Genomic DNA, 27,824 nt, shown 5'->3' with positions numbered 1-27,824 from the left:
AATATTATCTGCGATCAGACGATATTAATTAACTTGCGATGGCGCTTTTCGAAAAACTGCGCCGGAAAAGGCACTCTGCGCGTCCTTTGTCGCGAACCTTGCCTCTCCCGAAGCATTGTGGCATCGAGGGGTGGGGATATGGCGCGTCAGGGGTAACACGCATGCGCGGCGCACAGGGTTGGTCGCGTTGCCTGCCGACTCTCCGACCCGGCGTCGTCGCCAGTTATCGGCGAACCGCGATTCGATCCTCGTCGTTTCGAGCCGCGCTAGCGACGAGATGTAAACGCGACTCGACAAAGTTTCCTCGTACACGACGTTGCTCTGGTAAACGTGGCGTGTCGGCTATACACGCGTGTTCACTCGTCACGCAGGACCATATTTTCTCGTGGTGCGAACGAAAACCCTTGGATTTCGAGGCGTCTCGATATTATTATAAAATATACTCATCGCGAAAGGTGTTGTGTGTGCTACGATCATTTCTATTCATTTTCCTTTTTCTTTTTCTTTTGGAGCAAACTTGTTGTCTTTGGTTTTATTCGCTGGTGACATTTAGGACATCGAGGTGTACGATTCGAAAGGAGCGTGCGGTGGACCACGGTGGAAAGCACGAACTGCAGTTAGGTAAGTTTATTCGTGATTTTCAACGATTCTGATGAATGCAACGCACACGGTACCTATAGCGCTTTCGTATGCAAGCATTTTACGCGTCGACGCGTTTTAAGGGAAAACGCGAATCCAGATACTCGATTTAGATATTTTAAATTACTCGATTAAATGAGAATCGGCGATTGTTATCCCGACAAGCGACCGTTCACAGACCTCGATGATCGTCAAACGTGTTGTCGGGGTCACGATCTTAAACAACTTGCTTCTGTAAACATAAACGTCGCACGGTTTTACTTTGTACTCGTAAACATACTGTTGATGTTTTCTTTATCCCCATGTAGATTACCTTTGAATTTGCTTTATGTACGGATATGACGATAGATATATACGTTGTTTTCGCATAACTAATTGTAAGCCGAGTTTCTTTCTTACCTCTCTGTTTACAAATTGAAACGCGAGGCGTATGAGCGCGTCGCGGTACGAACACAACTACAACGTCGTCGTACTCGTACATAAAGCTACCTGGAATCTGAAAAATAGCTCAAGACTGTTTACTGAACGGCGGCGGCTACAGTGTAGGAAAAAGTTATGCAGCGCGATTATCTTAACGTAATTAAATATTTTTAGAAATAGGCACACTCTCGCTCGGATAATTAATTAAATAAAAATTAGGAATTTATGTACGTGTATTGTAGTAGTTGTAACGTCGATGAACGACTTATTTCTCGAGAGAGACGATCGGGGAAATGTGCAACTCGAAGCGTCGAGTAATTGAAATTGCCACATTTTTCGCAATATTAATTAGCGTGTGAAATGATCGATAGAGGAATTTACAGAATAATTTCTACAGGATAATTTCTCGATAGTTCGGATAGTTAACAATTTAAAACATGAAGTTTTTAAATGAGTATCAGGGACGTAGGAGTTTAGGAAGCGATTTATTAGGGAACAGTCGTAGTGCGCAATTACTACGTTCGTTTCATCGACAGAGGCGATTGTTGTCGTCAGCCTTCTTAATCAGAACGCTTAATTCCAGCGGTGCAATAGCTTTAACCTTCGCGACGGCCCTTGAACTCGATCCGATCCGAGCATTGTCGTTTACCATTCAAATCCGCATAGAATGTACGCGAATCGAGTTACAACTTTTCGGCAAAATTTCATTGATAGCCACAGACTTCTATTCTCCTTCGCTCCTTTCTATCCTCTTTTGTCTTAAAATATCGGCTCAGGCTCGCGATAGATCATTCTCCAACCAGTATGTATACGAAATTTATTTCGCTCGAATTTTCAATTTGAAATTTTCGCCTCGACTTATAAAATCGAAATACGTATTATAATATTTGGTATCGAGTTTTTAAAATGAAACGTAAAATAACGACGTTAGTTGCTATAGGAATACACTTTTGTTTAAATAATTATTTGTATTTTATAATTATTACGCACACTACTTATTTAAACGATTGTAATATAAATTGTATTTGCCACTATATTTCTTACATTATCTTAAATGAAATAAATTTGGAAAATGGATTATTTTAATGCTTGTTATGTAATTTTATTTAGTGACCATAAAGGAGCTTATAGGGCAAGGGGTTGATATTAATGTATTTCGTTTATTATCGTGAAACAACTTTTTACGCGAAAAAGATCGTAAAAGATTCTTGCTACCCTTGCTCGAACCAAGGGTTGCTTTACACCGTTCACTGCACTGTACTTGAAGCATCATCAAGCCTACGCAGCTACGTTTGAAACCGTAAACGCTAACCAGCCTACATTTTGTTGGAATACATAGAACGTGGAGAAGACTAGGCGCGTATGTTATCGTAGAATAACTTTGAATCTTAAAATACGTTCGCTGCCTTCGTGTAAATCGAAGATCGTTCTATAGTTATTCTTGTATACAGTACGTTGCATTCTACTTCGAGCTGCAGGACAAACTTCGTGAATTGTAAACACTATTTTCCTTGAAATACATAAAATCTACGCAACGATCAAGCGTACTAGGTGTTTTTTCGTTCTATCGTCGTACCTTCAAGTTGCGAGGCCACATTTAGGAACGTAAACAGTAACCAGTCTATTTTTCTTTGAAAACACAAGAAAGAAGTTAACGATATTGTATAAATGTTCTTCACACAAGCGATGTACTTGCTTTAATTTTAATATTGCGACATATTTAACAATTAATATCGCAAAATAGCTTTTTCGCGAAATCAAATCGTGAAATATCTCCGTTACCTTTGTTCCAATTAATCTAATAATCTTTTTTTTTTTTTTTTTTATTTTGGTTATTTTACAATTTGTCCTGAAGGACATTTGGTAAAGTGTTATATGTCATTGGTAAATAAAAAAAAAATATATAAATAAAAAATAATATAGCATGTGGGCGGCTACCCCCAGCGGGGTGCCAGCTTCGTTTTTTTCCAAGTTATATCTTTTATGAGGTCTATTGGGTGTTTCTATCTAATAATCTGGTGCAATTCTTAGAGTTGGTTGTATTCTATCATCGAGCTTATTTTTCCCTCGATGTATAAGATCGATAACGTCAAACATCTATTAAAATGCTTACCGACAATTTGTCTTTGAAAGTCGGAAAATAGGGACGGCAACTTGACGATTTAACGTAATCAGTATTCAGTATTATGGAAAAACACCCTTGCACAGAAACTTGGGCTCTGAAATACACCTGTTACACTTACTCGAGCCAATAATAATCGTTGTATCATGATCCTTGGGGTCCGTCGCACCCTACTTTAAGTTTCAAGAACCGCCCTAGCTCTGACATTGCAAATACTAATTTTTATATATTTTTTTCTTTTTTTTTTATCCTCCGCGGAATTCGAAATTTCTCGAATTATAAAAGCATTCGCAGAAAGCGGGTTGACTTTGGAGCACGTGATACGCAGATAGATTTGCTCGGTCGTGAGCCGCCACGTCGATTCCGAGCTCGTTAACCAGCAACGTTATTGTTCTAAGGGGAGCACTAATTATGAAACGGGGTGATACTTACGCCGGGTTTGGTAGTGGTTCTATCGCGGAGAGTCGATGAACGCTAATGTTTGGAGCGTGTTCCTGGGCGCCGCGTGTGCAGTCGAACCTCGGCGAAGCATAGTTCGCCGAGATATAGGCGAGTTGTGGCATCGGTATGGCTGATATTACCAGGCCGGTAATGTACTGGCCGTCCCGTGCGCGCTGCGGCATTTCTCAAAACTTTGAAGCGGTCTGTGGTTACAGTTTGAATTGCTTCATTAGATCTTACTTGTACGGAACTAAAGCCATCCGGTTCAATCCAAACGATGCAACGTTTCCTACCCTCTATTCCTCTTCCTATCTTTCTCTCATCTGTCTGTCTGGCTGTCTGGGTTACTAACTACCTTTGTGAGATTTCCTACTCGCATCGGTTTCGGTTTTCGCCAGAGTAAAGGCCTCTTCGTTTGTGATTGCCACAGGATCCACTGGTTGTCCGTTGAATAGCTAGTTCCCGTGTTAGCGTGTGTAGCCTATTCGCAAATGGATTACAGTGCGATTGTATTTGAGGATTTTTTCTGTGGGAGGAAAGTAGGACTTCTTAATTGGAAATTTGCAACAAGATGAACGACTCGGTCTTGATTTTAAGGGACGAATTCGGGGGTAAATTTTAGTTAAAAATAGAGAGAAATAGCGATGTCAAGGGAAGTATGTAATCATGGAACTAATTACGGGTTAGTAGAGTTTCCGTAAAAGTGTGTTGGAAGGGATTTAATTTCTTAATTTCCCACAAGCAATCGCCATTTTTCACTCGTGCTGCAAGTATCAAACCATTTTGTGATATACGACGGAGGATCGAAATTTGTGAAAGATTTCCAACGTCTTTCGGTGGACTTGGAGATGGTGCGTGAGAATCGAGACGACGTTTATTACAGAAACGAGTCGAAAAGGAAATATGGAAAAGGAGCTGCGAGGAAAGCTGGCTAACGTTTCCGGTCGCCGGAATGAACTTTCGTTACGAATTCAGCTTTTCCAGCAATTTTCATGGGAACACCGAACGACAGGACCTCTTTCACCCCTTTCACCCCTTCCACCTTCTAGAAACGCTCGATGTAGCGTGAATGCTGATCGTTGTGAGAGGGAAGCTTCGTGTGGCGAAATTAGCTGTCGAGAAACATTAGCATTTATTAATATTCATCGTGAATTGTTCGTTGAACGCAATTCTTAAAACATCGATATACATATGTAGAAAGAGGTATTTGTAGGACGGTGCGTTGTCGATGTTTTCTGGATTGTATTCGTTTAATCCTGTGCCATGTTTCAGAACGATATCTCGATCTTTCTTCGTTCCAGTTGGCGTGTCTCGAATGTTTCGAAAGATTGCCTCGATGCGTTGGTCGTAATTGAATTTTTTTTTTTTTTTTTTTAACATTGCAGATCTGATAAATGGGAAGTCATATTTTTATATCCGAGTTCTCTTGCATGATTGACCTCATATCGTTAGTCAAAATTTTACAAGTCACGAATTAAAAGTTATCGGTATTCGTAAATCTTGTTGCGAGAATAAAGCGGAGATTTAGAAAGAAATTTCGCAGATTGAGATATTTTACAAATTAGTTGATCGTTCTACTCGACGTAAGATTATTTCAAAATAATTCTCGGTAAATAAAGACGCTTGTGATCGAAGTATGTACGAATGAATTTTAGCAAACTTTTCGAATGTAGACTTTCAATTTCTTTAAATCTGTTTCTGTATTCGTTCGCAGTATGTTTGTAGTATTATTTCGGTCCGAGTATTTCTCCATGTTTTTCGGAATATTTGGTCAAATATTTCGTGGAAAAGTTCGTTTAAGAATTGCTTAGTTGTCAATTGAGAGAATAAAATAAAAGTAAATCGTTTCCTTTTGTAAAATTCCATAGAAAATTTTTCATATCTCGGGTCTTTTAAATCTTCGCGATAGATAAATTATTCCAAAAGGTATTTTTAAACATGGTACAAAAGATTTCGTAAAATTTTTTGCTCCATCGAGGCAAAGGAAACTCAATTTTCTCTCATTCGCTACACGAAATTTTCAATCTTCTAGATCTGTAAAAATAAACTAAAATTACAACCCATTGATATTTCGAACCACGCGTTTATTCTATCGAAATTCTTTTGCGAATTATTTCGTTGCTCTGGTCAAAACTGTCAAAAAATCTTCGTTCGCTCTGTTAAAAATGTTTTGAATATTTTCGATTTTTACGTCTCAAAGGTTAACAGAATAGACGTATTGAAAAATATTTCAAAATTTTCGAACGAAATAACGTTTTCTGACTTACATATAGCTGTGAAAGGAAGGAAAATATAGAGGAGGATAATATTGGGTTCATTCTTGTTATTGGATGAAATTTATATACGTCGTTAATAGGAGACAGCAGGGGCCAATACACGTATTAATTAAAAAATAATTTGTTTTTCATTTCTGTATCGCGATTCGCGGAGCGGCGGTGTTTTAATTGGAACTGAAAAGTTGCCTGTGTTTCCGTGCCATTAATTACTCGGCTTCCTTTGATTTTCCGTTCCCCTATCTTCGATATTAATTTTCAATAAAAATGTTTGCACCAGAATACAAATGGATTCTCCGTTATGAAGCATTTTATCTCGTAATAAATTAATTACTTCTTTAACAAATGTACGATGTTGCACTAAACGCGAATGATTATCGATCAATTACGTATTAGGCTAAGTATATAAAAAATTTCGGATCTGAAATTTACCCCAAACTAGACCGTTCCGTATCCAATCTAAATGACAAAGCAAATTACTTTACTTGGCTGAAATAACCCTAGTTTTCGTCTATTACGTGCACTTGTACGCTTGATACAAGCCTAGCGCAAAGTTTAAAAGACAAATTCCATTATTCAACGACCTGTATCCGCGACACGGCAGCCTCGAAAGAAACCTCGAACCCGTAAAAACATAAAAGACCAAGAAAGGAGTCGAAGTTTCCCCAGTTCCATCTTGGTTAATTCCCGCCTAAAATTCTTCATCCCCTAGGAAACTTGAGTGGCACCCTCTGTCGAGGGTGATCGCTTCGCGTGATGTAGAACGCATAAAAATTACGATTCCTTGCACGGAAGGAACCACCCTTGTCAAAAAAGAATGGAAGAAAATGATCAGATTCTGAGGTGGCAGAAAACAGAGCGGGGAATGGAGGGGAGGGGAAAGGGAAACGACGAGAGGAGTATTTCGTCGGTTGATTTACCCAGAGCGAGCTACGTGGCGTTCAATCTCCATTTGCCGGCACTTTTGAATAATAAATCCGCTAATAACAACGGGGCTGGTATTAAATTCCGCGTAAACGAAGCAGCCGTACCCACGAGTCGATACAACCCGCACGCCTCTCATTTCCTTGCACCTCTCTCATTCTCTTGCACTCTGACACGCACGCACACGCTCAAACACACGCACAGATAATACACACATATCGGTTGCTAATTGAATACACGTCCGGCCCGAACTTTAATAATATCAACAGTGATGCATACATTAAGCGACGGCTAAATTAACCAGCCGTATGGTCTCTACCTGTACGATGACTCGCGACCATCATTAACGTCCTTAATGAAACAGGATGAATCGCTAAATACGGATATTTTATTGGGCGAGGTTGTAGGTTACTCTTAAAAGTACTTAAGGATTGAATTCGAATTAATAATCAAATTTTAGATTTTTAACTTTCACCAACGATATCTTACTGGGAATAGGGGTGCAGACTCTTGAAAGGGTAAAATTCTCATAAGACGCGAAAAGATTTCAAATCGAAGTAATTTTTTATCAGCAGCTGATAAACAAATGTCATTAGACACGGGGAAAAAGTTGGAAAATCTCCAGTAATCCTGCAATAATAACATTGTTAGACACGATAGCCGAGACCGTCGCACACGAGACTTAACCTCGAAACCTACGTTGAGTTAGGTCTCAACGTGTGTAGGGTGCTTGACAGAGAAAACGCGCGTTGAGATGAAGGCAATAGAGAAAAAAGCTGGATGAACGGAAAGAGAAAGATTCGTAGAGAAGAGCCGGGTTGGAGTGGTCTAGCGGCGGAAGAGAGGCTCGCAAGGGCAAAGAAAAGCGGAGGCAGAGGGAAATTTTGCTGGCCGAAGAGAAAGGCTTGGATTCCACTCCCTCCAGCTTTAGCCACCCTTTCCCCTTCTGCTCGACCTTCCCCAAAACATCAGCCTCCCTCCGGTCTCCGGGGGTCAATGTCTGCAACCTTGCTTCTCGCGACGGTGGCGCCGCACAATTGCAAATCCTGCGCGTGCTACGACGCGAGGCTGGTCCGACGGATGACTTTATCTCTCGAATGGATGCCGCAGAAACAACACGGTCCACTGCCGGGCTATGATCACCAGCCGTCAAAGTTCCGATAATTATTTTTTACTAGAAGCGAAATTTCTGGCAAACGACAGCAACGACGAACGAATTTTACTAATTTTATTATTTCACTCGTACAGTACGAAATAGCCGCTCGTTACTATGTTCCTAAAAACATAGGAAATTTTCCTAAAGAAAATTTTCCTATTCCTAAAAATCCTAAAGAAAATAAAGGAAAATTTTCCTAAAACGAGTCAAAGTCGTAATAACCTTAACGGAACCGCGAATAAGGCTGAACAATAATTAACAAGGCCCAGGGAGACGACCAAAAATGTATTCAAGTTAGGCCACTTTATCCGTGCTTTTATATTGCATCGTAGTTGCGTGCGCAGTCCACGTACATATATGGTGGACAGGATTTGACTACATTATTTTTGTATCCGGATTTCGACCTCTCTTCAATCCCTGTCCTCGTCTTTCGCGGATTTCTTTCGTCGGCAATTTTCTGCATAATATATCCGAGGCTGCGGTTCGCGGGGTCAATGTCTGCCAGCTCGGTTTCCGTTTTACTCGGGACACGAGATATCTACCTGCGTGTGTGCACACACGGGTGGATAGGTTACGCGAGTCGTGAGATCCACAGGGTGTCTGGTTTCTTGCTACGCTTTGTGCCAGACAACGATATATCCAACTGCGTGCGAGCAGTTTCGCAAAAAGCAGGAGAAACGACAGCTGTAACGCGGATCTGCTTCGAATTAGGCCCTGTGCAGCTTCTGTTGCCAAGGTAGAAACCTCGCTGAAAGATTTTTTGCGTAATTTGCACGTTAGAATGCGAGATGTTAATTTAATTTGAGGATTTCGCGAAGAAGAATTTTGACAAAATCGTTTGTATTTGGAAAATGGATTGTTCGGTCGATTGGAACTTTCTATTTGTTACCAGCTTCGATTAATACCAAACCTGTCGCTGGATTTATTTTTTACTGTCGCTAGCTTTATTTATTACTCGGTTTATTGCTGATTTGTTAGAAACCTGCCACTAGATTACGCAACTTTGCACAAAAGGAGAACCGAGAAAATTGCGCTATTTTCGATTTTACGAATTGTACGAATGCCGAGACATCCTGAGACATCCTGAGACATCCTGAGACACCCTGAGACATCCTGAGACACCCTGAGACATCCTGAGACACCCTGAGACATCCTGAGACATCCTGAGACATCCTGAGACATCCTGAGACACCCTGAGACATCCTGAGACATCCTGAGACATCCTGAGACACCCTGAGACATCCTGAGACATCCTGAGACACCCTGAGACATCCTGAGACATCCTGAGACATCCTGAGACACACTGTATGCACGGTGACGATACACATGGTGTGGTATCAGATCGCAATACCGATCGACGCCGGATAAATCGCGATTATGGGCTGTTTGGACGAGTGCAAAGGGCGAAATGGCGCGTATGGTGGCGTATGAATGACGACACAGGTGTACTTAGCATTTTCGTTTTATCCGAGCTGCGAAGTGTAACATTATCGTGATGCGGAAAAGGCGGTCGACGGAAAGTGCAAATTGGCTTCGATCGTAATCTCTTTGACGTTAGGATCGATCACCGTCTACGTATCCAACGTTTTGATGTTTTGGCGTTTCGGTATTTCGAGACGGAAATGCTGAATTCCAACAATTTCCTTTCGAGATAATTTGGCCCTGCCGATACGAGTCGTCGCTACTCTTTCGACCCTGTTTTTCCGACTCGATTATTTTAGCTCTTCCACCGCCTGGTTTTTTCGTACAGAGATATTGTTCATTTTGTCACTCGTCGAAATGAAAAATTTTTTAATTAAGACGATCTCGCCAATCAACTTGGCGTCCTGTCTTCTGTCACCATTGTTGCTATTTTCCAGCTTCGCGGCAACGATTTTCCACTAATCCGATTATATATCGAGTAAAGAAAAATGTAGATTCTCATGAAAGATGGGCGACGTGTATATTTACCGAAGTAGGTTAAGCTTGGATCATAGGTACCAGCTTTTTCATTAGGTCTACATTTGGCCAAAGTTTCCATTAAATTTTAGCCATCGAAACCTTCTTCGATCCATTTTATTTAACGCAGACCGCATCTCTGTAACTTGTAATTGTATCGATAATTAGAGAACACCCTGTACATTCTCACACTTATCATTTCAGTCACCGACTAAACACAAACGGAAAGTGTAGTCATTGAATTATTAATCGAAGAAACAGTTTTCCTCGCGCATACGTAACGAAAAGGTGTTGCGTAAATCCTTCACAGCCTTCCTTCCGGAAGGAACAAAATTGATTTAGAATATATTCACTGGATTATCCACGACTGCAGAAACGAAAGCCGAGTATCGACGTTCATCCGGTGCAATTCGAAACGCGAGCTTCGCGGGGATTATAAACTATTGTTAACGCGGCGATGTTTGACGAGTCGCGAGGGGAAAATTCTCGACGAGCTCCTTTGGGTACAAGGTACAATGCAATCTGGCTGGAATGTAAGTGGAGCCGAAGGTAGCCGACGATGAGAGGGCTGGAACTCTCGCGAGATTCCCGTGTCAATCAGTCAGTCGGAATTCGAGAACGCAAGATTTTTTCTGTCTCCCTTTACAGCAGCACGGCATCTCCGTCTTTCTTTCGCTATAGGCGTCTTTCTCGCAGGCTGAAAATCTCAACTGTTGCGTCCGTTCGATGGAAAATGCGAACCCGCTGCGAAAACCCAATTACCAGAGTCTGGCGTATGGTCGAACCGCGCGCCTCTTTGAACTCGTACACGGCCAGTCCGTCGATTAATTCCGCGTTTTTCGCCCCGCGCACCCGGTCCATGGGTAATCGATCGCCAAGGAGAGACCGTTCAAAGTGAATTTTCCTTTCTTTTTTTTTTGTTTGTGGTACGATGCAAATGATTTTTGAATACGCGTCTCTTGGATGAGAATTTAGGGTACTCGGATTGGTCGTGCCGCATCTGTGGAAAATTTGAAGGGGCGAGGAATACACAGAGTATCTAAGGATATATAAAATATCCAAAGCATAGTAATTGTAGTACAAAGCGGAGGAAATAGATTTATCGAAAATTATTTTTGGAAATGCTACTCGAGGCTGTAAATCTATCCTGCAATTATCGAGCAGTCAGTTCTTCTTTAACCTTTTCGTGAAAGAAACGAGACTACCTGTAAAGTTATTTACGCCTTGAAGTTAGAAGGCAAAATTCGTTGAAAGTGGCAAAAGGAGAGGAATTTTACAAGACGAGTGTAAGTTTCGTCTTTTATCCTGTCTAAATCTTTGTAAAAGAAATAACGCGAGCATATAAATTAATTACTTGGATGACTACGAAAAGGATGACTCAGGGTCAAGAGATCCGTGAAAGCCTCTAATTGGACGAAAGTGAAAAGTTGAGCGGCGAAATTAAGCGCGGAGTTTAAACGCACGAGCATTTTTTTTCATTCGGTGGAAGTTTGAAAGCGTATTGCGGAGCGCAAATTTATTTTGACTGTTGGAGCTATCGATGAATCTATTTTGACCATCGATACTGCACCGCTCTCGTAAATTGTACTTTGGCTTTGGTTCCATGCGTACAGTGAAAAAACAAGCCAAAGCTATTAAATTTTACAGTCCAACTGTTTGAAGCAGCCCGCAATATTTCATATTGAAAGAAGCTCGTTTCCCCGATCCTTTCCTATTTGCACCCCTACAGCGTGATTATTAAATAACTCTAACAAAAAAATTACGAAATATTTTTACGACCTTTTATTTCAGCTTTTCTCACCGTAAGATATTTGTAGCGTTACGATATTTCCAGAAGCGAAACACGTTGACACCCGAAAACCATATTCTTCGCGTATGTTTGAGATTCTCTCTAGGAATTTCTTAGCTGTCTGTGCCGTGTACGCGCGCGGACTAACAAACAATTCGCAAATAGACAGAAATTTCGCATTGTAATATGCGGCATTTTGGACGTCGAAATTACCGACACTAGAGATATTTCACGTTATATTTATTCGAAGACGGTTTGGATTCTTCCTTTGGAACGGTCCCTCTAGCCATTTTACACGTATTAGTTTTTTCACAACTTTGTAAGAACGGGTTTTAATTAATGAAAAAGTCATTTTCCCTCCGACTTTCTATAGGGATTACGTGTTAAAAGTTTCAGCTTAGAAGATGAATATCTCCGTTTCGGTAAGGCTGCACTCCGTTTGAAATTGAACAACGTATAGATAATGTATAAAGTAAGCGATCGTGAAAATTTCAAAGGAATCGCAGGAAAGTCAATCCGCGCTGCAAATAACTTAATAAATTACAGCCACTTGAACGTTTCTTTTATGTTGCTGCAAGTTTTTCCAATTCTCAATTGTTTTAAGGATTCAGCAAAGAATCGAGGAAATATCGTCAAATTTTCGTGGCAAGTAATTGCGATTAAAATTTACTTTCTTGCATATACAAGCATATTATTTAACGAAACTTCCTCTACCTGTCCACTTAATTCTGCCCCCGATATCGTACATAAAAGCTTTTTTATCATGAGCGTTCAAAAAATACACTCGTGAGCCATTGGACGTAAAAAATCCACGGAATATTCAATTAGAAATTCGCGCATGATCCCGTTTACGTATTCCTTTTGTTTCCGGTTCTGCGACGGACTTGGAGGAGCAAAAAGGACGGCCATTCGCGTAATGCACCGTGCAAGTATAGTAATGGTGGATAAATGATTTAGTATCGATAACGTACGGTTCGCTGGATATTAAAGGAACAGGGTTTCCTAAATAGTAAAATTTCTTTTTCTTTTTCTCTCGCTTTCTCTTCGAAGCAATCAGCACGATAAGACGCTCGAGGCTGAATGGAACCGTACGCGACGACATATTAGTGACAGATAGGGTATTAGCTGGAATTCTCGCTAAAGTCAATTTTACACGCGAGCAGTTCGATTCCATTCGTTGGAAATAATATTTTTCTCTTCTACCTCTTATTTATCTTCCTTTGGTACTAATATACTGGAGAATATAATAGCTCGATAATGGGGCAGATTCGGTTTTAAAATTATTGCTTGCTGTTGCAAGAAGCATTAGAGCGTGAGACTCGAGCAAATATTCTTTCCACGGTACTCTTTGAATTGAGAAATTGGATTGCGTTGTTGGTTTTGAGAGATAAAAGGATTTTAATATCTACAGCGTGTAATTAACAATTTGACGATTGCTCCTGATTGATATTACCTTTTGTTTATACGGTTTAGATATATTTTTGTTTAAAACACTATGCGTTCCTCGAATGTCTGTCACAGCCTGCGAATATTACATTTCACGGCATAATAATATTAATTTACGAATAAATGGTTAGACATAAATATGAAATATCACGTCGCCACATATAAAGTATTCGATTTCGCTGTGTGTATCAATTTCGTAAACCTTTTGTAAAATAAATGCTTTCATCTTTCTGTGGATCATTTTACGTATAGCGTATCGTATCAAAATTGAAAATTTTGACTTTCGTAAACGATTTCAATTTTTCAGGACTCGCATCCAACCAAGTACTTCTCGTTGGAAATCGAAATAATTTCGTACATTGCAGCGTACAAATATAAATAAAAGTGCCAAGCACAGACACGATACGAATATTAAAATCGGCTGTAAAAATCGAGAATTCCATGTCTGCTTTCCTCCGTCATCAAAAATACTGGTATTCTTCGGGATGATCATCTCCTAAATCGTTCATTCCAAAGTCCCAAAACGATCAACACGTATGCACGGTTTTTTACTCCTGACGTCGGAAATATAAATATTTTTCATGACAAAAGAAATACTAAATTATTTTTTAAACGACAAATTCGCCCACAATGATTAAAAACACGTGTACTATTTTTCGAAAAAAAAAAATAATAATAATAAAAAAGGTAACTGGTCAATTTCAACTGCAATTTCGAAGCTATCCAACAAATCTCTTCGTACGAACGAAACTAAAAGAGGCGATCAATCTGGATGCTGAAATATGGCGGCATTGGGAACCACGAGATGGAATAATCGAGCGAGAACGAATTGTTCGATGGAGTAGTCGTCGCCGTCCAATTAGGCGAACCGGTAACGATCGTTTTTTCCCCCGACGAAATCTCGACAGCGCTTTATAAGCTAGGTCTGATCCTAGATTAGCGTTAATTTTGAAACGCCGGACCGATCGACCACTCGTAAGTGGATTCTTCCGACGAGTGGCGTCGTACTCGATGAGTAGGATTACGTATCAGCTCGGTGCACGACGTATAATCGAGTAACCACCAGTCTATTAGTTTGATCGAAAAGTTCTGTCCCCAAATTTCTCTCGTACTTGTTACTTTATTTCCAAATTTTCGTAAATCGCCGGTGTTTTTCTTTTTTTTTTTTTTTTAAGTATTACGCGATTCAGTCACACGTGGGACGCACTTTGGGAGTCGTAGAAAAGAAAGGAAAATGTTCATACAAACGTATGGTCTGTCTGCCTTTGCTTATGAGATGCAACGAATTTTGTAAGCAGAGCAAATTTATCGAAAATGGTGAAACACTGAGCAGCAGGATCCATTACAGGACGTTCACAGGTTTGTCTTGAAACGCAACGTGGTCATTTTCAGCATCCTTCGTAGAGGCGACTAGATAACACGAAATCGATACAGAAAATTGCTTTTCATCGTTTTCAGATGTACAATCGGCTGCAGAAGTAGGTTGCACGCGTTCACAAACGTATCTCGCTTTACGTAATTTGATTTTTGAAGCAACTTCTTGCGTCTGTACATTTCGTTAACGATCGTTCAAAAAATCAAGCGATAAAAATTTGTATCCATGCGATACCTTTTCTTCTTTCGCGAGAACTATCTAATACTTCAGAATGGAATTCACGACAGAAGATGGTATTTCTTGATGATAACGAGATATTCGAATACAGTCACGTTCTTCTTAAATCATTTTAGAGTAAATGCTAGACGGTTGAATGGTCCGAGAGGTGTAGAACAATGGTAGAATTTAGTAAGAAGGAAAAGTTCTAAATAAATATCAGACAGAAAGGAAGTAAAACTCGAGAGATACAGGAATATTCTGTGAAAGGAGAGAATGTATGAAATTGAAACTTCAGAAACAGTCTTGTGAAAAATATCGCGTGCCAGCCTCTCTTATCAGACATTCTTTGCCGAGTAAACTTTGAAGATGTGCCTGGAAAACATTTTTTAGATTTTGCGAGCGAGCAGATTATAACATAGAGGATTTAACCGAGGAAATTTACAAATTAATCCGCTGATTAAATAATTTCAATGCACTGACTCGCTTGATTAATTATACATGTGTACAGTTATATTATTTCATATTCCTGCAAGATATACAACGCGTTATAGAATAGTATTTTTTAATAAAACCTTGAGTGATTTGAATTCTACTTTAAAGATAAATGGTTTATCCTAAAAGTGATTTATGGCGATGAAATATAACGAATTTTTACCTTTCTCTTGTCACTGATCGCTATAGCGTTCCTCTTAGTCGATTTTTATTTATTTTCGCGTAAGATTTATTTCTCTTAATTATTATCGCGAAGACACGATAGGAAAACAATTATTTTCTTTCCCATAAATCACGAATTCATTAGGGAACAAACCACTTACACCGCAATTAAAATTAACAATTGAAATTTGCTTAATGGAATAACTGAAAATTTCGTCGAATGGTTCGGTATTCTCATAACAGGACAATATAAGTTCTATCTTTTTTGACTTTTGATTTCGTTCCATCAAAAAGTTCACCGGCTAATTAATTTGACAACGAATTTCCTTGAATCCAATAAAAAAAAAATCGAGTTACCTTTCTACGTAATATCCGCGATAATCTTCCTTTATTATTATCGCAAAACCAAACACGTTGATCGTTTTATACGCATTCGTATCTCTCGTCGAATAACAAGAGAAATTTCGTCGTTATATTTCATACGTCGTATAATACGACTGGAATCATCCTGATTAGTCGCATCTCTGGTTCGAATAGGCGGCCGTCAAACGCCATAAATCCGGCTCGATTCATCGCCTAATCTGTAAATTCAAAATGAGTTATTCTCTGCTAGGTAGTTGTGTATGCCTTTCTGGAACGTTGGTTGCCTGATATCCTCCCTCTACACGGACGCTCACGCACACACATAGGCACACAAGTTGGACGAAGCGTACGAATGTCGAGTGTTAGCTGGTTGACCTTTTGACCCACAATTGGTCATCGAAATGCCAGCGTAATCGGTCATTGTTGGCAAACAGTGGAGAAGTGGCCGTAAATGGAGGAGCTGCTGAAAATTGAATTCAAAGTCGCGATTATCGATCCGCCTCTGTTGCACGCGTCTTCTCGACGATCCTTTCAAATGGGATTGATTAACCCCGCTTGTTTCCAGAAACGATCCAGTAATTAATTCTTGTTCGTTTTACAGTCTTGTGGAGTTTGACTTTGATGTTCAAAGTATCGATCTGCCACGTATATCCGCGTATGTGCCTGTTGTACGCGGATCACTGCGATTAATTTCACATTGATCAACGATGTTAACAAGGTACTTTCAAGTTCGCCCGTAGCGTACATTTCTAGCTGTGTATCAAGTTTGCAAGCTCGAAAACTCGAGTCTTTGTAAATTTCAAAGCAGAGAAGCAACCCTTGCGCCACAGTCTTTCTGATGGAACGAAATCAAAAGTCAAAAAAGATAGAACTTATCGCTTATTCTGCGTTATATTGTCCTGTTATGAGAATACCGAACCATTCGACGAAATTTTCAGTTATTCCATTAAACAAATTTCAATTGTTAATTTTGATTGCGGTGTAAGTGGTTTGTTCCCTAATGAATTCGTGATTTATGTGAAAGAAAATAATTGTTTTCCTATCGTGTCTTCGCGATAATAATTAAGAGAAATAAATCTTACAGTCCTCGCCATATTTCCATTCCACCGTGTTAATTTGTGGAAATTGGAAATTCCATCGCCGATTCGACAAACTTTCCAAACGAAGAAAACAAATTCAATAAAAGTGTGGAACGAAAACTTGCCACCAACATAAACGCGAAATCCAAAACATCCTCCAACGCCAGCCTCAAAAATTCCCACCATACTCTAATTTCCCCCAAGGATTCCAACAAATTCCCCACGCATTCAATTTCGTAAAAATGCCCGATCGATCCAATTTCACCATCCATTCTACGAAAGCGAAATAAAATTCCCAAAGCGACAACAACGGTGGAGAGAGCCGTTTGACAAACAGCGTTGGTAATTAAATCGAACATCGGTACACGGGAGGAGTCAAGCGGTTGGAACAGTTGGTAACTAATGTAAGCAATAACGTCGCTTTAAGCTGGACCTAATGACTGTAACTATGGCCAGGATTAGCCGTTAACTTGGCCGTAAACGTTTCCTTCGGGACCTTTCGACCAACACACGGCAGCGAAGCCGCGGAACATAGCTGACCGAAAATGTGGCCGCACTCGTTGCCCCAAAGTGTGAAATACGATCGCGACGGAGCACCTCTTCGAATCCTGCAGCCCCTCGTTTCCGAAGAAATACGCGACTTATACACGGTGGCATCGTACGAATTCGATGTAACCAAATCGCTGTTTACGAGGAATTTCACTTTCTCGCGAGAACCGAGCTGTCGACCTTCCCCTCGATGGCGTAGAATTTTCTGTAAGCTGCGAAATGTGGGTGTTACAGGGGATTCGAGACGCGAGCAATTTCTATTTCCTACATTTTTGGCTAGCAGCTTGGATACTTTGTAATCGAGGTGCTGAAGCGACGAACGAGGGCGTGTAAGTGGCAGTGGACGAAAGAGTGATTTTTAATAAATATTTCAGTTTTTTTTTTTTTTTTTAATGATGAGGAGGAGGATTTTTTTTTTATTTTATTTTGGTTATTTTACAATTTGTCCTTGCGGACATTTGGTAAAGTGTTATATCTTGTTGGTGAAGAAAAAAAAAATATAAATAAAAAATAATATAGCATGTGGGCGGCTACCCCCAGCGGGGTTAAATATTTCAGTTTTTTTTTTTTTTTTATTTTATTTTGGTTATTTTACAATTTGTCCTTGCGGACATTTGGTAAAGTGTTATATCTTGTTGGTGAAGAAAAAAATATAAATAAAAAATAATATAGCATGTGGGCGGCTACCCCCAGCGGGGTGCCAGCTTCGTTTTTTTTCTAAGTTATATCTTTTATGAGGTCTATTGGGTTAAATATTTCAGTGTCGTAGATTTTCGACGTTTAACGTTCTTGCGGATTTAGAGGCTGAACGAATGGAAGAGGAGTTTGGTGGGTTTGTTAAATTTATATTACCATCGAGTGTATTTATTGCATTTGCGCAACTATTTGATACAAATGCGAGCGTTTGATACAATAAAATTGTATTTAGGGTACCTGATATTAAGATAAGCGTGTTAAATCCAAGTCATGTAGAAAAATCCACATAAAGGCACGCGTTGAATGTATTTGTTGTACATGAACTTGCAAGGAAGCGAGCGAACGTATCCATTAATCACACGGGGCGAGGAAAATCGCGTTAACAAGCGGAAGCTCGCGGTGACAGGCGAAAGACACCTGGTAGACGGATGTAGGAATTTTTCCAGCGAGCCAGGAAATTTCGTATCGATCGTGCAGCCAGATTAGCTACGCGTACACCGGTTAATTGTCGGTGTATGAAAAAGAGCAGGTGCCTGGTCGTGTCGACCGAGCTTCAAATTGCGAACGTTTCCGCGTTCCTAAAGAGTCACGGAAATGCGAAAACAAGCGAATCCGCGGAAACTCCACGGTCGAGTATAATATCGTCGGTTAACGTTATTATTCTGGGCCAAGAGAGTCGAGAGGGAGGAAGCGGAGCGAGTTAGCCCGGTATTGTGCAACTCGTGTCGCTTGTCGTCGGCTGGTTCGTTAAATTTTTTAATCCCATCGACGGCGCGCCCGTCCCGACGCCATTAATCTTTCACGCGTCCGGCATGCCCGATGATCGTATCTCGCGGTTCCTCGCGAATGTTTGCCGAAAGGATGTTTGGCCGGTGATACTGGAACTTTGAAACGCGCGCAGACACTTGGAAAAGAGAGAATAAGTACGGTAGTGTCGTCGCAAAGACAGACTTTTTCTTTCTTAGATGGCTGGATTGGAATTTCGTATGGCGAATCCTTGTACGATAACGGCCATACGCGTGTTGATTCGTCACCGATACTCGCTGATACTTGCGTAAAAAGAGAAAGTAAAATGAGTTATCGTAGTAAAAGCCGTGGATTTTTATTTGACGCGTTGAATCTTTATACGATAGTGTCACGGCTCAAATTCGAGATTGCTATATTGCTACGTCGCGTGAGATGGTCCGCGGGACATCCCTCATGGTCAGGCCACCTAAGCCTGCCCATCGTCACGATGCCCCGTATTAGGCCCAAGGAACCCCCATAAACCGCATCTGTTAAACATTAAGATACAGTCATATAGACATCGCCGGTTTATGAAGGTTCCCAAAAATCCGCTGGTCTGTTGCACATCCTCGCTAATTGCGAAGAAAGCAGATGTGCCCTGCGAAACTGCTGGGTTTTCCCCAAGAACAAGGACACCCATGAGCCAAATTTGCAGGAGACTTTCTCCTGCATTGTATTTATTAACATTGGCCATAAGCAATGGGCATCGCGGATCGTTACCCTCACTATTCTACCCAAAAGTGAACAGCGAATCCGCGTCCTTAGTTCAGAAGGAAACACCCTCACCGAGTTTTCCTCAGTAAGAGCAGTAGAGCAGTCGGAGAGTCTTGAACAGTGACGCCTAGAGCTCGGAAGTACATTGTAAATACAAGAATAAAATAAAAGTTTCTTCTCTCATTAAATTCATTATTATTTTACGTGACAATAGCATCGACGCTAAAAAGAGAGAATAAGTACGGTAGTGTCGTCGGAAAGACAGACTCTTTCTTTCTTAGATGGCTAGATTGGAATTTCGTATGGCGAATCCTTGTACGATAACGGCCATACGCGTGTTGATTCGTCACCGATACTCGCTGATACTTGCGTAAAAATAGAAAGTAAAATGAGTTATCGTAGTAGAAGCCGTGGATTTTAATTTGACGCGTTAAATCTTTATACGATAGTGTCACGGCTCAAATTCGTTACGCGTTTTATCAACGATCGAGGTGCTTCAAAACGAATTAAGTTTCCTTAAGATGAATTTTAGTAGATTCTTTAATTATTTTTATTCTTTTATTATTATTCGAGTTTCTTTTCTGGATGGATTCGAAGTTGGCGGGTCATTCGTACGATAGCCAGATAGTTGAAGCTACTAACGAGTTATTAAATTACTGCAGAAAAGAGAGTTCTTAGTGGCCAATTTCGCAAAGGGAAGCGAGACATCTGTGTTAGCCGGAAGAATAATCATGCTACTGCGCAAAGCTCCAAGATATATCGTTTCATTCCACTCGATAAAACTGGGAAAAAAAACTGTACTATACGTTTCTCGAAGCGATATATACATATATTCGAAATATCGAGCTTACAAAGCCATCTTGCAAAATAAATCGCTTCGAACGAGTATTTTCTTTTGTTACGGCGGAAATTCGATCGATAGACGAACGAGGCTCGATCGTTGAATTTACCGCAAGCCTATAGACTATTTTTTCTGTTTCATAGAAGTTTATCAAGTTGGAAGTGTATCAAATAACGGTTACAGATCCGCTAAATTTACGAGATCGCGTGTTACTGGCAGATACAGGCATAACTCGTAGGAATACTATGGAATGTGTTTCGCAATACTGCTGACACTTGTGAGCCGCGAAGAAATATTGGCAAAACTCGCGTAGAATCGTGTAGCTTCGGGCTTTACAGAAAACATTCTTCCCCGTAGGATATTCAAATTCTCTTGCTCCGCGAATTCGTTAAATTTTACGGGTTAAATGAAATAGATTATTATTATTATTCGATCTATTCTTTAGAACGCGTTTCCATGAAAATGAGGTCCGACTAATGGAACGTGACCAGATGGGAAGCGATCATGATAATGTGGCGAGGTAACAGAGATTTTTAGACGAAGGTCCCGGGATTGGGTTTGCACAGTATTCCTGTTCCAATTGAATTTTTATCTTCCTCTTTTTAGAATAATTTTCGTAACTAAAAATGTAAAATAATTTTCATCTAATTTCCTTTTTCAATTTTTTCATTCCATAAAGCACATAGCTTTCGATCAATTACGTCGAATCACTCGAGTTATTTCTTCTTTCGACTATCCCAAATGTCCGGTTATGCGAAACACCCTATAAATCAAATTCCAATCAGAAACGAATGAGATCCGAATAACGTCTCGCTTATGCGGATCGAGTTTGTACGTTAAATAGAGGTTAAGTATATTTTGTAGGAATTGCACGTATTAAATATCTGATATATCAATAGAATTGGATTAGGCCTGGTTATCGTAGAATAAAGTAGATTAAACTCGATCAGTAGTGAATTAAATCGGATTAATCTGGATTAATCTGGAAACTGGTTAGATTAGCTAGGATCTATTCTGTTTCAGGTTAGGTTAGGTCGAATCGTTTCAACATTATGTTGAGCTAGATTGAAATAGTCATACATTGTGCCGGATCCTGCTGGATTAGGTAGCTTTAGAGTGGGTTAAACTTAAATTAAGCCAGGTTCGGTTCAGAGCTGCCTAATTTTTCACCATAATATCTAACATCCTTGCTTCGCTTGCTTCAATGATCTTGGAATAAACGTATCGTGCTATAGATTTCTCCTCAGCTTTTCTAGGAACGAATCCTCAGCGCATTCGTACGATCGAATTTGCATTTATAATATCGTTAACCACATTTGAAAGATGAGGAATTTTCAATTGAACTCGAATTAAAATGGTACATAATATGGAGCTCGTATGGCTATACGTGTATGTGTGCAGTAACTCTGACGTGGTTCTTCGCCGCATGGATAGAAAAGTATCAAACGGATAACCAAGCCTATAGATGACACACATCATCGGTGTAACTCGATCGGATCGCGAGAACCTAACATTTGTTTTCGTTATCCATAGACTACACGTAGCTAGCCTGACGCATTCGCCTAAATCCGACCTAACCTACAAATCCATCTTAATATAGAGAATTTCTTAGAATAGTTTTGTCATTCGCGTTTACACGGCACCATCGTAAAATTATATCCGCGGCTTGGAAACAATTTCTCCAGCCCACGAAACTCCTCTTTATCCGTGTCTACGTTACAGCGTATATCGATTTCCACTCGAGGCGAACGGGATCGGTTCGCCTTAAGAAGGGAATACAAAAATATGTGCTTAAGCCCTCAATCGGCCCGTCTACGTAGCGATTTACATGAGAAGACAAAAACTTGCTTTCGAGGCATCCTCTCCTTCCTTTCTACTCTCTTCTTCTCCTCTGTCTCCATGCTTCTTCTCATCCTCGTCGCCCGAACACACTCTGCACTCTGCACGCCGAGTGCGAACGCGGCGAAAGGAAAAGCTGGCTCAGCGAGACTCGTGCGGTACTTTGCATTTTACAATGGCAAAGATATTATGTAAAGCGACTGCGCGCGCGCGGGCCACCACACACACACACACTCTCTCTCTTTCTCCATAAAACGTCCCTCGAAATTTCTTGATTTTACGGTGCACGCGTTTGTCAATTGTTTCGGAGAATGGTTCAGTTACATTCTTCTAATAGTCGTGCTAAGATTATTCCTTTTGTAGAGAGGAATGTTTGAGGATGTTCGCGGCGGGAGTTTGATTTTTACTATCTTGTCTCGTGCATAACAATTATAAAATTAAATTGTACGAACAGACGCGTTCGCTTTAAAATAAATCCTAAGGGAATCGAATTCTCTCAAGGAAGATTTATAAGCTTCGAAGTTCTTAGATCCATTTTTATCACTCTGTATGCAATCCCAATTAGTCACTCTTCGTCATTGTTAATCATTAGAAAAAATTCCGCTGTTGATAAATTTATCTAACGTTTCCTCGGCTGACGTGAAATTCGACGTGGTTCTTTTCTGCTTGTTATTATCGATTGCTTTTATAATCACGCTCACACTATCCTCGTCTCTTTTTTCGTTTTAACCCGTGCTGCCCTCTATCTAGGGCATCACCGCTGTCCCCGGCAGCCGTCTTTACACACACACTTCACCCGATCTAAAGATCCATAGATCGTTGTTTAAGTTTTATCCTCTATCCACTACAAAAGCTTTCGAACCGTACACCAGGTGACGTGTATAGTAAATATAAAAAGAAGAAAGAAACGCGCTGGAAAGTTGTCGTAATTTTATAGAAAATACGCTCGTCAGCGTAACAACGAATAATTAAAAGCAGAAACGAAAGTAATTCTACACGACTGTGTGCAGTCGAAATCTAATATTTTTAATCAGTATTCACAGTGCCGAATCAAAGAACTTTTGTTTGCGATTTTTTCAAGAAACCTCCTACTGTTTTATAGATCTGTTGAAACGCGCTCCAATTCCTATTAAAGTAATTGGAATGGATTCGTTCCAACTAACAAAATCGCATTTTTCTTTCAATAAATTTATACGCGAACATTTGTTCCCGACTTCTAATGCATTGTTCTATCCATTGGTTGCTTTTCACGTAGCGGTCCGCAAAAAAAAAAAAATTGTTTCTCTCCTTCTAGCTTCTAGTACGGTTGAAAATACTACGCAAAATATACGATAAAGTACGATACACGATAAAAATTCAATGGACTTCACACACGCTGTAAAGTAATATATACCGCGTGACGTTTTGAAGGCAACTTGTATATCGTCAAAAATATCGATCGCGCGGCACCTCACCAAGATCGAAACGGATCGACGATATTGTTGCGAATATCGTCTGTCGCGTGTGGCTCCCTTTAGAATCGTTCAAAAATAACAGATTCTAACCGATGCCAATTACACGAGCGTGCGGGCGATTTCGGCGCAGTTGTCGGAAACAATTTGCCGCAAACGTATCGTAGAAGGTTGGTGTGGAACCGATGCAGGTCCGTATCCGCGCACTTGAGCGCTTAAAACGCTCCCTTTCGCCCTTTTTTTCCCCGGTGTCACTTATCCGCCGTAACGCTTTTAGTCCTTTCCGTGTCTGTGCCTGTGTACAAAGTGTCTACACGCTGCTATTCTCTAAACTGCACACCGTTGCATATGGAAATGCACGCAACGTCGCTTCTTACATTGCACGGACACGTTGGGGCATTTAAATTTATTTTTCCGCTGTTTCCTTTTGTCCCGTGTCTCGAGCAACGTTTACCCAAGTTTGGAACTTGCACCGCCCGTTCTTCAGCAAGGGGACGATTGTTCTTTTGTCCTCTCTTCGTATTTTTCACCCTGTCCGCCATCGGATTACCAGGAATTAGGAGACTCTTTCGTTTTACTGGTTTTGTAGGTTACGCGATTGTTTGCCTCTCGTTCTGTTAACGAAGCTAATCGGGTGATTATTTCCATTACAATATCGCGCTACAAGCAACGGATATTGTCACGATAAAAATGTCAATGATCTTAGAATAGTGCTGGAAAAATAGCCTTCGATGTTCGATCTGAACGAAATGCCTGATACACGGTGATTTGTGTTTGCAATATCAAAGGTAGAGTAAAAAGAATTTGAAGACAAATACGTAAGAATAATATATTAAGAAATGGTTGAAAAAGAAAAGACTTCTTCCTCTTGAGCGATTAATTACGATCGATCGAGCAAAGTTCGAAACAATTAAACCTCCAATTAACTGGACTACGCAAATTTATCCGTTTCTTAAATTTTAATTAAGCGATCCGCTAACGAAGGCTAGACTATCAGGATATATTTAGAAATTGTGTCGTGGAAAGATAAGTTGGGAACGACCAGAACTTGTTTTTGTTCCAGTGAACCGGAAGACCGGAGAAGGTACATACTTGACTTCGTTAGGGAAGTTAGGTTGCTCCCTGCTGTAGCTAAACTTTCCTCGAACTTCGATTATCCAAACTCATTGGAGAATACATTATTTGAAGAATTGATTTGTTTGAACGATCGAACGATCGGGTTACGAGTATATCGTTCGCTAACGTAATAATCTACAGTCTAGTAAGAGAACCTTGTAAAACGAAGAGTATTTCGTTACACGTACTTGCCTATCTCCCCTAACATATTTTTCAAAATCTACGCATAAAGGAATCTTCTTAAAAGTTATCCGACGACGTACGAATGTTACGTCTTAGCAGACTAAAACGCTAAAAATCGCCAAACTCCAACTACCCGAAAATCTGACCCAAAGTCCTCAGTCTCGCGAACAACCCCAATCTTTCGAGTTTGCGAAAACAGGAGCCAGGCTAGGCTCCAAATAGACTCGAAACCGAGAGCAGCTCCAAGCTGTAGCAGAGTTAATGACAGGGCACGGTTGGGCCAATTATTTAACCAATTATTTACTCGGCGCAGGCCGGTAAACCGGTTTTATCAGCAGGTCCCCTGACCACGGCTCGCAATGGCAAACAAGCCGTGGCGTTGCAGGTATCTCGTGTGTCTCGGGCCATGCACTCTTCTCGCCGCGTATCGATTTCTCGCGTCGTTACGTGGTACGCGTGTACACGTTACGTTCAACCAGGCCACCAGGTTATCTATACGGGCCGTTTTAACGCGGACCATTGTCCTTACTGAATCGCATTCCACAGATACTGTCAGTTTCCCGCTGTCGTTGCTCCTCTGACAACGCTATCGTTGCTTACATCGAATTCATTATGCGGTGTGTAGATCGTTTTCATGTTGGTACCGTTATGGATCTCGAAAATTTCGAGCATCTCACCAATGGTATCTATAGGTGAAAAAAAATTGAAATTTATTTGATGACTCGGCTTGTATTTGGGATCGACTGTCATTTCCTTTGACGTATGACGTTAGGACGATGTTAGGGGAATGACACAGAATGGCCAAGTTTACTAGGAGCAAGAAACTGTAAAACTTTGTTATTTTTTAAATTTTGTTACGTCAAAGGGTGGATTCAAGAGACAAGGGACTCGTTGAATCAAGGAATTTGGCTATCGTTGGATTTGTATATTGGAAAATTAAACGACTTGTGGACCGGTTGAGTCGCTTCCAAAGCTACAGGTTACACATTGTATCGTTCAAACGATCTCCAAGATTCATTATTTAAATCGATAATTCTTCGCTCTCCTATTTATCGGATTAAACGGTACAACCTCGGAGCAGTTCAAACATCTTGCCATCTCGAACATGCGTCGCAATTTACAACACCAAACACTCTGTCACTATGAAAACAGAAAAGGGAGGAAGAAAGGCCATACAGAAAAAATTCTCTCTCTCTCTCGTGCATCAGCTAGGGAAGGACTGGTGAACCTCCTCGCTCAAAGATGCATAGAATTTTCCCCGGCTGACGCCGGATGATTCAATGGGTCCATGAACAACCTTCTCCGGACGGAGGAGGTTATGTGTGTCAGCCGGTTCTTCCATTGTACCAGTGCACACGTACACGCAAAAACGAAGGTCCTAGAAACACTCGTCGCGGATTTGTCATCGTAAATCGTCGGTTGGGATAATCCTAAAAGGAAGAGGGAGAGGAATGAGAGAGAGAGAGAGAGAGTGTGGACGGCGAGGGAGTTTTTCCGGTGCTGTCTTCAGCCGGGACACATTTCACAATTAGCTCGGTATTACGTCGACAGGATTAAAGGCGCACGACGGAAGGTTGCCGTGTGTCTGGTATTCTTGACGCCTGGCGCGTTATTTATGTGCCAGTCCCTAATTAAGTTCAGCCTGTAATCGCCCTAATCCACTTTGCCTAGGAGAACGCTTCCGATTCTTAAGTGCGATCTCTTAGTCGACCCCTGTTCTATTTGTACATGAGTCTTCGATATTGTTCGTCGAAAAGCTACGATCGTGTTCTTGGTCCGACTTTGATTCCAATTGCATCGACTATAGCGTTTTACGACGATCGTTTATTATATTTGTACAATTGCTGCATAAAGCCTGTTCTATGGCTACAAGATCAAACGTGACTCGCAAGCGTGCGTGGGACGTAAATATCGACTGGGAGCTTTGTATTCATTGCAATATTCAGAAGTTTGGTAATGATATTAGGAAGTTTGGTAATCTGTTAGTTCGTTATCACCCTTCTCTCTATTCGCGTTAGGTCTGGCCCCCTGGATTTTGTACTTCGTTCGACGCTGCGTCTACCCATGGTTTCGCGTCTAGGTGACGTTTTATTTGCTCCCAGTGCGAAGTTGTAACGTACGTGACTCTTGGATTGTAAGGGGCTTGTTCTTATTGCATCTGGGACCTTGTTCCAACCCCGTTTTACACTTTGCACTTCCGCCACGCTTCAGAATCGTAATTTCCGATGCCGCTTTACCTTTGCTTATACGTTCCGCTAAAATTCCTCCAGTCACTTTATTATTTTCCGCTTTGACGTGTTATTACCTTGATCCTCTTCTTCGGTGTGTCGGTGATGGACGATCACGAGCTTCGAAATTTAATTACAGAGAATAGATTGGTTTATCGCTTATCAATTATCAGTTGCTTCGACCACGTCCAGATGAATTTTTTCTTTCAACGATGGAAACTATAATAGGATTTTATAGACTACGATACCTACACGAGAGGAATTCTCCCAATCGCATCTTTTGTTTCAAACGGTTAATAATCAAGGTAAAGGGAAAGGTCCTCGCGAATACTTTATCAGAGTTTCTTCGATTCGTGGTTTCGGCCAGATTTTTATATCGATTCCTGCGGTCGTTTCCTCGAGAATCCAGATTTCTGGGAAATCTGACGCGAGGTAGGATTCTTTCATTTCGCATCCGCGCGTCCGAAAGTTCGTTTCAGCCGCAACTCCGGGCTTTTGCATAAACGCGAACTCGCGACCGGAAACGTTTCAATATCGCGGCAAGTTGTAGAACTAATATTCCCCGCTGTGTGTACGTAGAGAG

The 27,824-nt window shown here is 40.7% G+C and overlaps 1 long non-coding RNA gene across 1 annotated transcript in view; it reads left to right on the top strand.

The window, feature by feature from the left end:
• Window positions 1–207: 207 nt before the first annotated feature.
• The window catches only part of LOC132914449 (uncharacterized), a 98,275-nt gene continuing 70,658 nt past the window's right edge, over window positions 208–27,824 (top strand). The window contains exon 1 of the long non-coding RNA XR_009659593.1: window positions 208–621. This is a non-coding gene — a long non-coding RNA (uncharacterized LOC132914449). The remainder of the gene's footprint in view (window positions 622–27,824) is intronic.

The sequence above is a fragment of the Bombus pascuorum genome, chromosome 15, assembly GCF_905332965.1.
Source record: "Bombus pascuorum chromosome 15, iyBomPasc1.1, whole genome shotgun sequence".
NCBI classification, from domain to species: Eukaryota; Metazoa; Arthropoda; class Insecta; order Hymenoptera; family Apidae; genus Bombus; species Bombus pascuorum.
The sequence above is the reverse complement of the archived record's forward strand: the minus strand, read 5'-3'. Positions and strand labels throughout refer to the sequence as shown.